General features: G+C 46.3%; 1 protein-coding gene across 4 annotated transcripts in view; it reads right to left on the reverse strand.

The window, feature by feature from the left end:
- Positions 1–5,318, reverse strand: part of Fam81a (family with sequence similarity 81 member A) — a 51,541-nt gene extending 46,223 nt beyond the window's left edge. Inside the window, exon 1 of one of the 4 annotated variants that reach the window (XM_013359881.4) lies at positions 5,228–5,318. The gene's annotated coding sequence lies outside the window, so the exon portion shown is untranslated. Of the gene's footprint in view, positions 1–4,225; positions 4,358–5,227 lie in introns of those variants that run through there. The other 3 variants (XM_040274769.2, XM_078049537.1, XM_078049538.1) reach the window with 3 other exon arrangements.
- Positions 5,319–6,578: the final 1,260 nt, after the last annotated feature.

The raw sequence follows: 6,578 nt of genomic DNA on the forward strand, positions 1-6,578 counted from the left end.
ATGTGATAGAGTAAGAAAGACTAAGCAAGTGTAGTACAAAGCTAATATTTATTGAATTTTGTGGAAAGGTATATCAGAATTACTTAAATTATTTTTGAAATGTTCCTGTAAATCTCAATTTTTTTCAAAGTAAACAATTAAGAAACAGGAAAAATGCTTATGGAAGCCAGATGACAAAACAGTCAGGCTTTCTGGTATTAAATTCTGAATGGAATTTGAGAGAAGGGGTTGAGGAGCTGAGCAAATCAGGGCTGAAACCAGGGCTCTAAGGTCAGAATGATGCCAGAGTTCCTTTCCCAGATCTGCTCCCCAAAAGCATGCCCCCCCTTGGCTTATTCTACTCCCCTCTACTCCAGGATCCTCACTATATGACAGCAATAAGAAGAGCTGGCCACACAGAGACGGATGGAGCACTAAAGGGTAACACAGATGAACCAGGCTCCCAGGGCAGCACAGGGAAAGTGCCCACTCCTCTTGGCTATCAGGGGCTGGCAGTGAGATTGAAGCTGGGAGGCAGAAGGGAGGAGGCCAGGAAAGGAGGAGAAACAGACAAGGACAGAGTCTCACCGAATCCCCACTCCTAGAGGCCAGAAGAAGAAAGGAACAAAGGAGGTCTGAGTGGGACCTGGAGAGCCAGGCCTTAGAGACAGGGAAAAAGAGAAGCACAGAAGGAGGGCTGACACAGGCAGCAAATGCAGGGGAGAAGGGGACCATCCAGGAGCTCTGGACAGCACAGGCTCAGATCTGCTGCCAAAACACCCCTGCTGGAGCCCTTCAGGAAGGAGATTCAACAGAAAGTAAGAGTGAAGCCAGAGAGACAAGTGGGCAGTCAAAGGGAGAAACTCGAAGAGAGTTGGACAGGGCAACAGAGTAGAGGACTGTGCTGTCCTATATGCCAGCAAATAGCCCCATGTGACTACTCGAATTGTATGGGGCAAGGGTGCTGGGGATCGAACACAGGGCCTCATGCACTCTGAACCTGTGATCTATGGGTGAGCCCTACTCTCAGCCCCATGAATGTAAATTTTCTTAAATTTAACCTAAATTACAAAGCAAGACCCATTTTGCAAGTTCAATAGTCACATATGGGTCGATGACTACCATGTGGACAATCCAGTATTTTCCCTCACCACTGAAAGTTTTATTGGACAGAGTGGGGACTCTGGCAGGATTTGTTATATGAAAGATATCCTGAATACATGGTATAGTGAGGGCTGGAGCAGAGGAAGGAGGGACCAAAATAAAAACAGAGAAAGGGAATAACAACTGGAAAAAAATTCCCAAAAGGGGCAAGAAGGAAGGAACAAAGTCCAGAGAATGGACAGTGTGGTACATGTGGGCTAATCTTAGTGAAGGGACTTATAGACATTTTCTTCCACGGAGAAAGAGAAGATAAAGGACAGGGAGAAGCAGAGAAAAGTGTTCAGAGGTACTGAGGAGGGTGCAGTGGGAATTTACACAGAGGTAAGGACAGTAAACTAGAATGCAGACATCCTTAATCTTAACAGCAAAAAGGGGCTACTTCCTGAAATGGAAGTACCTCGAAGTTTAAGTAATGGAAAGATATGGCATTCAACCTCTAAATAGATGCAGACAGACTTAATAAATGGTGCTTTTTTTGGGGGGGGGGGTTTGTTCATAGACAAGCAAGATCTCAGTGAAATTAGAACCAGCATAATTTGCAACAGTAACTAGTCTGAAGGTCTTTGTGATTTTTCTCCTGGATAACTTGTAGGATGGGATAAGAATATACAGATAACAAGGATGATTTTGGATTGAGGACTAGAATATGAGAAGCCCAAAATGTTAAGACAAAGGATTCTTGATTCCAGACAGAACTGAAATGGCTGGCTACCTATACATTCCAAGTGGAAAAATGGAGCCATGAGGGGCTGAAGCTTTGGAACAGCAAGCGATTTAGGGACCAGAGTCTTAAGTGATGGTTAAAATAGGGCACAGTCGGTGGCAGAAGTCCAAGTTTCAGCTCTTGAAGGTAGAAAAATTCCCAAGTCTAAATAGGTCCAAGATATCAGCAGTTGAAGTAGAATGAAAACTGAAGCCATAGAAGTTAATGTTGAAGAACTTCAAAGTCAATGAATTAAAAGAGCCTCAACGTATCCACAAAGTCACTAGCAACAGACAAGACAGAGAAGGGAAAGAAGCTAGCTGCTCACGCTGTTTCTTACTTTTTTGTGGCATCAAGGGAAGTGATTCCCAAACCTAAGTGAACATCAGAACCATCCAGGAAACTCTGTTTTCTCTCTCCCTCCCCTATCACTCCTCCTTCTTTTGGGGTTTGTTATTAAAATAAGGATCTTTTAGGTCTCACTCATCCTCATGATTCTAATATGGTATATTTAACAGAGTCTAACAAGCCAGGCTTTTCAAAATGTTCCAGGTAATTCTGAGGAGCCACCAGGTTTAAGAAAGAAACCAGAAGATAAGAAGGAAGGTACTGGGAACAGAACTACTTTCTAAGAGAAGACTTGGCTGGGAATGAGGTGGCACTAAGGAGCAAGGGGAAGAACATCCCCTTCTGGTGCAATGGAGAGGACAGTAGAGAGGATTCTTCTGAGTGGAGTTGTTCACTCAGGCTCTGATGTGAGGGGAGAGAGAAAAGATAGGCTCAGCAAGAAAATAAAAAAGTATGGCTGCAGGGTGTAAGAAAAAAGACACTGAAAGGCAGTCTAGAGTCATGCAGGTCAGTGCCCTGCAGAGAGAGGAAGAACAGTTTGCTATGAGGGTTCCAAGTACAATGAGATATAGTTCATTGAAGAGTTTGTAGGGTTTAGTGGTTGAATTTCTGAACAGTAAAGATTTTCCTATTTGAATGCTATCAGATTTCTAAGATGCAAACCATTTAAGATTATTAAGCCCTCAGGTAAACAAGCTTGCAGAAGCTTATTTAATATTAACAACTTTATCTTCCTAACTCATATTTTTATACAGATAAAATCAAATTTGAATGACTATCAAGGGCATCCTTGAAGCAGAAAGTCAAAAGGGGCATGCATCCCAAGGGATCTGTGAGAGGAATCCAGAACACTTCTTCTTTCCCTCTCAGGAGAAGGTTTATGGAAGCAGAATATGGAAAGGGGCCTGAGTATCTTTTTTTAGTACTAACTAGCGCTAAAGTAAAAGAAGTACCACAGCCTATTTGGCAACCCCCTACACACACATACACACTTCATGACAGATACTATGCGCAAATCCTAGGAAAGGTTCTCAATAAAGAACATATTTACACTCACAGACCTCTTATCTAAAGAATAAGCTGCAAATGTTTGTCCCTGCTTCTGAGAGAGTTACAGCTCTGTGGATTCAAATAATTATTCTGATTATTCTTATGAAATAATTTCTAACACTGACATACAGATTTTAAGCTGAGGGTTTGCGCGTGCGCACTGTCACACACACGCACACACACAAAAAACCTCATGCACATTGAAGAAATGACTCACTTAATTTGCTGCTGCCTGCCACTACTGGGATTGATTTTACCTGTTCAAACACAAAGTTTTCTATTAGATCAACTTCAGGAAAGAAGTACTCCGGGAGCATTAATCCTGATTTTGTTCACTACGTTAGGGCACCTTAGGGGTTTTAATCTGTGCATTTTAGCAAGCCACTCTCTAGACCACGACTGCTTTCTCTAGTCCTAACCTTCCACTAAGCAATAACATTTCTTGCCGTTTTGGGTATCAATTAACAAAAAACCCTAGTAAAATTAATATGGTTAAGCCTTGTATATACAGTACCCGCAAAACCGTACTTTTGGGCCCTTTCTCAGCTCACAGTACAATGCAAAGAACCTGAGTCCTTCTTTTCAAAGATGAGAAAAAGAAAAGCCGCGAGGGAACAGAATGATTAACCTGCCCAAGGTCACTCAGCTCTGAGTAGTGGGACAGCTGACTCTCCCTTACCGGTAGCAATCTGTAGACCACCCCAGCGCCCCCAAACAGTCTCTCCCGGCCTGTTGGTTTCCTAGCATGCAACCCCCGCGAAAATGCAATGCCAGTTGCGCTCTGTGCCCAACTTCTCCCCTTCGCGTCAGCATGCAGTTAACCCTCTCGCCCGCAGCATGTCACATGGGCCACGCGCAGCTCTCTTTCTTCCCCATGCCTATCTACTAAGCTGGGGCCCCAAGGTCACCAGCGGTCCCAGGGAGCGCCCGCTGCCGGGACCCGGAGCGTGGCCGGCCGGGGGCTCGGGGCGCGGCACTCACCGGCGCGGGGGGCGGGCGCGCCGCGGCTGCCCATATCCTCGCCGGCGCGGCTGGGTGCGGCGGCCACTGGCGCGGGCTGTGCAGGGCGCCCGGCTGCGGGCCCGCGCCGCGGGGAGCGCCGTCCAATCAGCGCGCGCCTGCCGCCTGGCCCCGCGCGCGGCCCGGCCGGGTTCGCGGCTCCCGAGGGGCGCGAGCCGCCGCGCGCAGCCCGAGCCGCTTCCGGGCGCGTTGCCTGGACGCGGTTGCCGTGGCAGCCCGAGCTGGAGGCTTTCCCCGCGCACCCGCGCCCGGCCCGGCGGCGCCGCCCCTCCTCCCTCCTCCTTCCCACACCCAAAATAGCCTCTCCTCATCGCTGCTGTTTCCCACAGAGCTAGCATCCAAGCGCCTCGGAGTTGGCGGGCGGGGATTTCGCTTATTGGAAAATAAATCCTGTTGTAGGACTGGTTGACTTGAATGTAGAGTTAGGTGTTGAAATGGTGCCTGATTAAGCCATGGCGTTTGCATTGTAATTCTCCCCAAAGCCCTAACATCCCTTATTTATTAAATCTCTTCCCCACAAAAAATAACTAACTGCCCGCTCCTCCTCAAATCGGGGAGAAGTTAGTTGACGAGGTCACGGTCTGGTTAGCGGCTCGCGCGCTGATGCCTCACCTGCACAGGTAAACGAACACCCTGGGCACCAAGTGCCTTTTAACGAATCACCCTGACACCCCCAGCTAGGACCCAGGGTCACGTTTCTGGGCAAGATACGACGCAAGGAAGAATGCTACACCCCTCTTCTTGCCAGCCCTTCCTTCTCTCCTCTGCCTCATCCTCTTCCCAGGGCATCCTAACTCTTTCCACCTTCCTCGCAATGACGGATTCTCTGCAGGATGCACAAACCCATCCACTCATAATTTCGCTTCCTCTCCATGGGCGGGATTTAAGCGGAGCGGTAGACCCCCACCTTTGCCCGCCTCGCTGCGTCTGGTTCATACCTCTTTCGTGGAGACTCCTACTTACCCAGCGCGGGTCCTCCTGTCTGTCTCCCCACCCGCCTGAGCCTCTCCAATCCTGGATAAGGAGTGTGACACAGTAGGAAGAGCTGTGGAGTCAGGCAGAGCCGTCTTGGAATCCTTGCTTCAGCAGATATTTGTGTGTTGTCTTTGGTATTCTGAGGCTATTTCCTTGCCTTTATAATAGAATAATACCCCCAACAAGGGGTTAAAGCATCTGTGACACTCACTCCATCAACAGTGTTTATTGGATGCCTGCTAAGTGCCAGAAACTATGCTTAGATCTAAGGCAAACAGAAAAGAAGGAAAAAAGAAATGTGACCCTCTACTCTCATGGAGCTTGCAGCCTGACATATGTTAATCAAATGTTATAGACACAGGTAAAACTGCCACTGTAACAAGCAGGGTCCTGGCCTTGAGTTCTGTGATATGGAGATCGGACATCATAGCTTTCCTTTAGCACTGGAAAAACCTAACTATCATTTTTTCCTATTCTCTGGTAGATTCCCACAGCCTGGCACCTGATATGTAGTTAGTTAATATACATTGAACTGAATCCTATGCCACAGTGATGACAATATCAATCATTTTCCCAGTGACTTTCTGCCACTTAAAATATGTTTGAAACATACATAACTTGCCACAATGTCTAGAAGGACATAGATGTTACCAGAAAGCAACCATTCAAGCTCAGAGCCCATCGTGAAGAGTCCAGACACAAGTTAAAAATGTTATTTTTCCTGTCTCCATCAGATTGCCTTCCAGTATAAGATGCACATCTCAGGTGAACACATGACTGTCCCCTATTGTTTCCACATCTCTCCTTCCTAATCTACTGTCTCTCTGGTCTAGCTCCATCCCGCCAGGACCCACTTTAGTCAAAGCCTCAGGGTACCCACTGTTGGCTTTCTAGGAGGATGACAGTGGCTCTTTGTATTCCTTAGAATGAAACACCCATAAAAGAGAGGAAACTCCCTCTTGCTACTTCTAATGGCCTTCAAAACATAACTTTGATATTTTATCTACCACAAGACTCCCTCGCACTGTAGGTAAGGAAGGTGAGAACCTGGATGGTGAGAAGGTAAAGGGTCCTTCCCACATGGATACACTCTTCTATTTAGGCTGACATTAATTTCCTTTTTAACAACTTTAACAACTAATATAAGTAAAAAAATCATATTTAAAAAGATTCATTAACAGTAAAAAAAAGTAATTGTAGTTCTTTCAAAACCTTGACTCCTCAATACAAGCCCTGAGAATTCTAAGTAGTCTTGGATTAAGCCTGTGACTTCCCACTCTACCTTTTATTTTTTCTTTCCAGGCAATTTTCTTTTGGAATCCTAAGGAGATGAAGTTTA

The sequence above is a fragment of the Ictidomys tridecemlineatus genome, chromosome 5 (assembly GCF_052094955.1).
Source record: "Ictidomys tridecemlineatus isolate mIctTri1 chromosome 5, mIctTri1.hap1, whole genome shotgun sequence".
In the NCBI taxonomy this organism is placed as follows: domain Eukaryota; kingdom Metazoa; phylum Chordata; class Mammalia; order Rodentia; family Sciuridae; genus Ictidomys; species Ictidomys tridecemlineatus.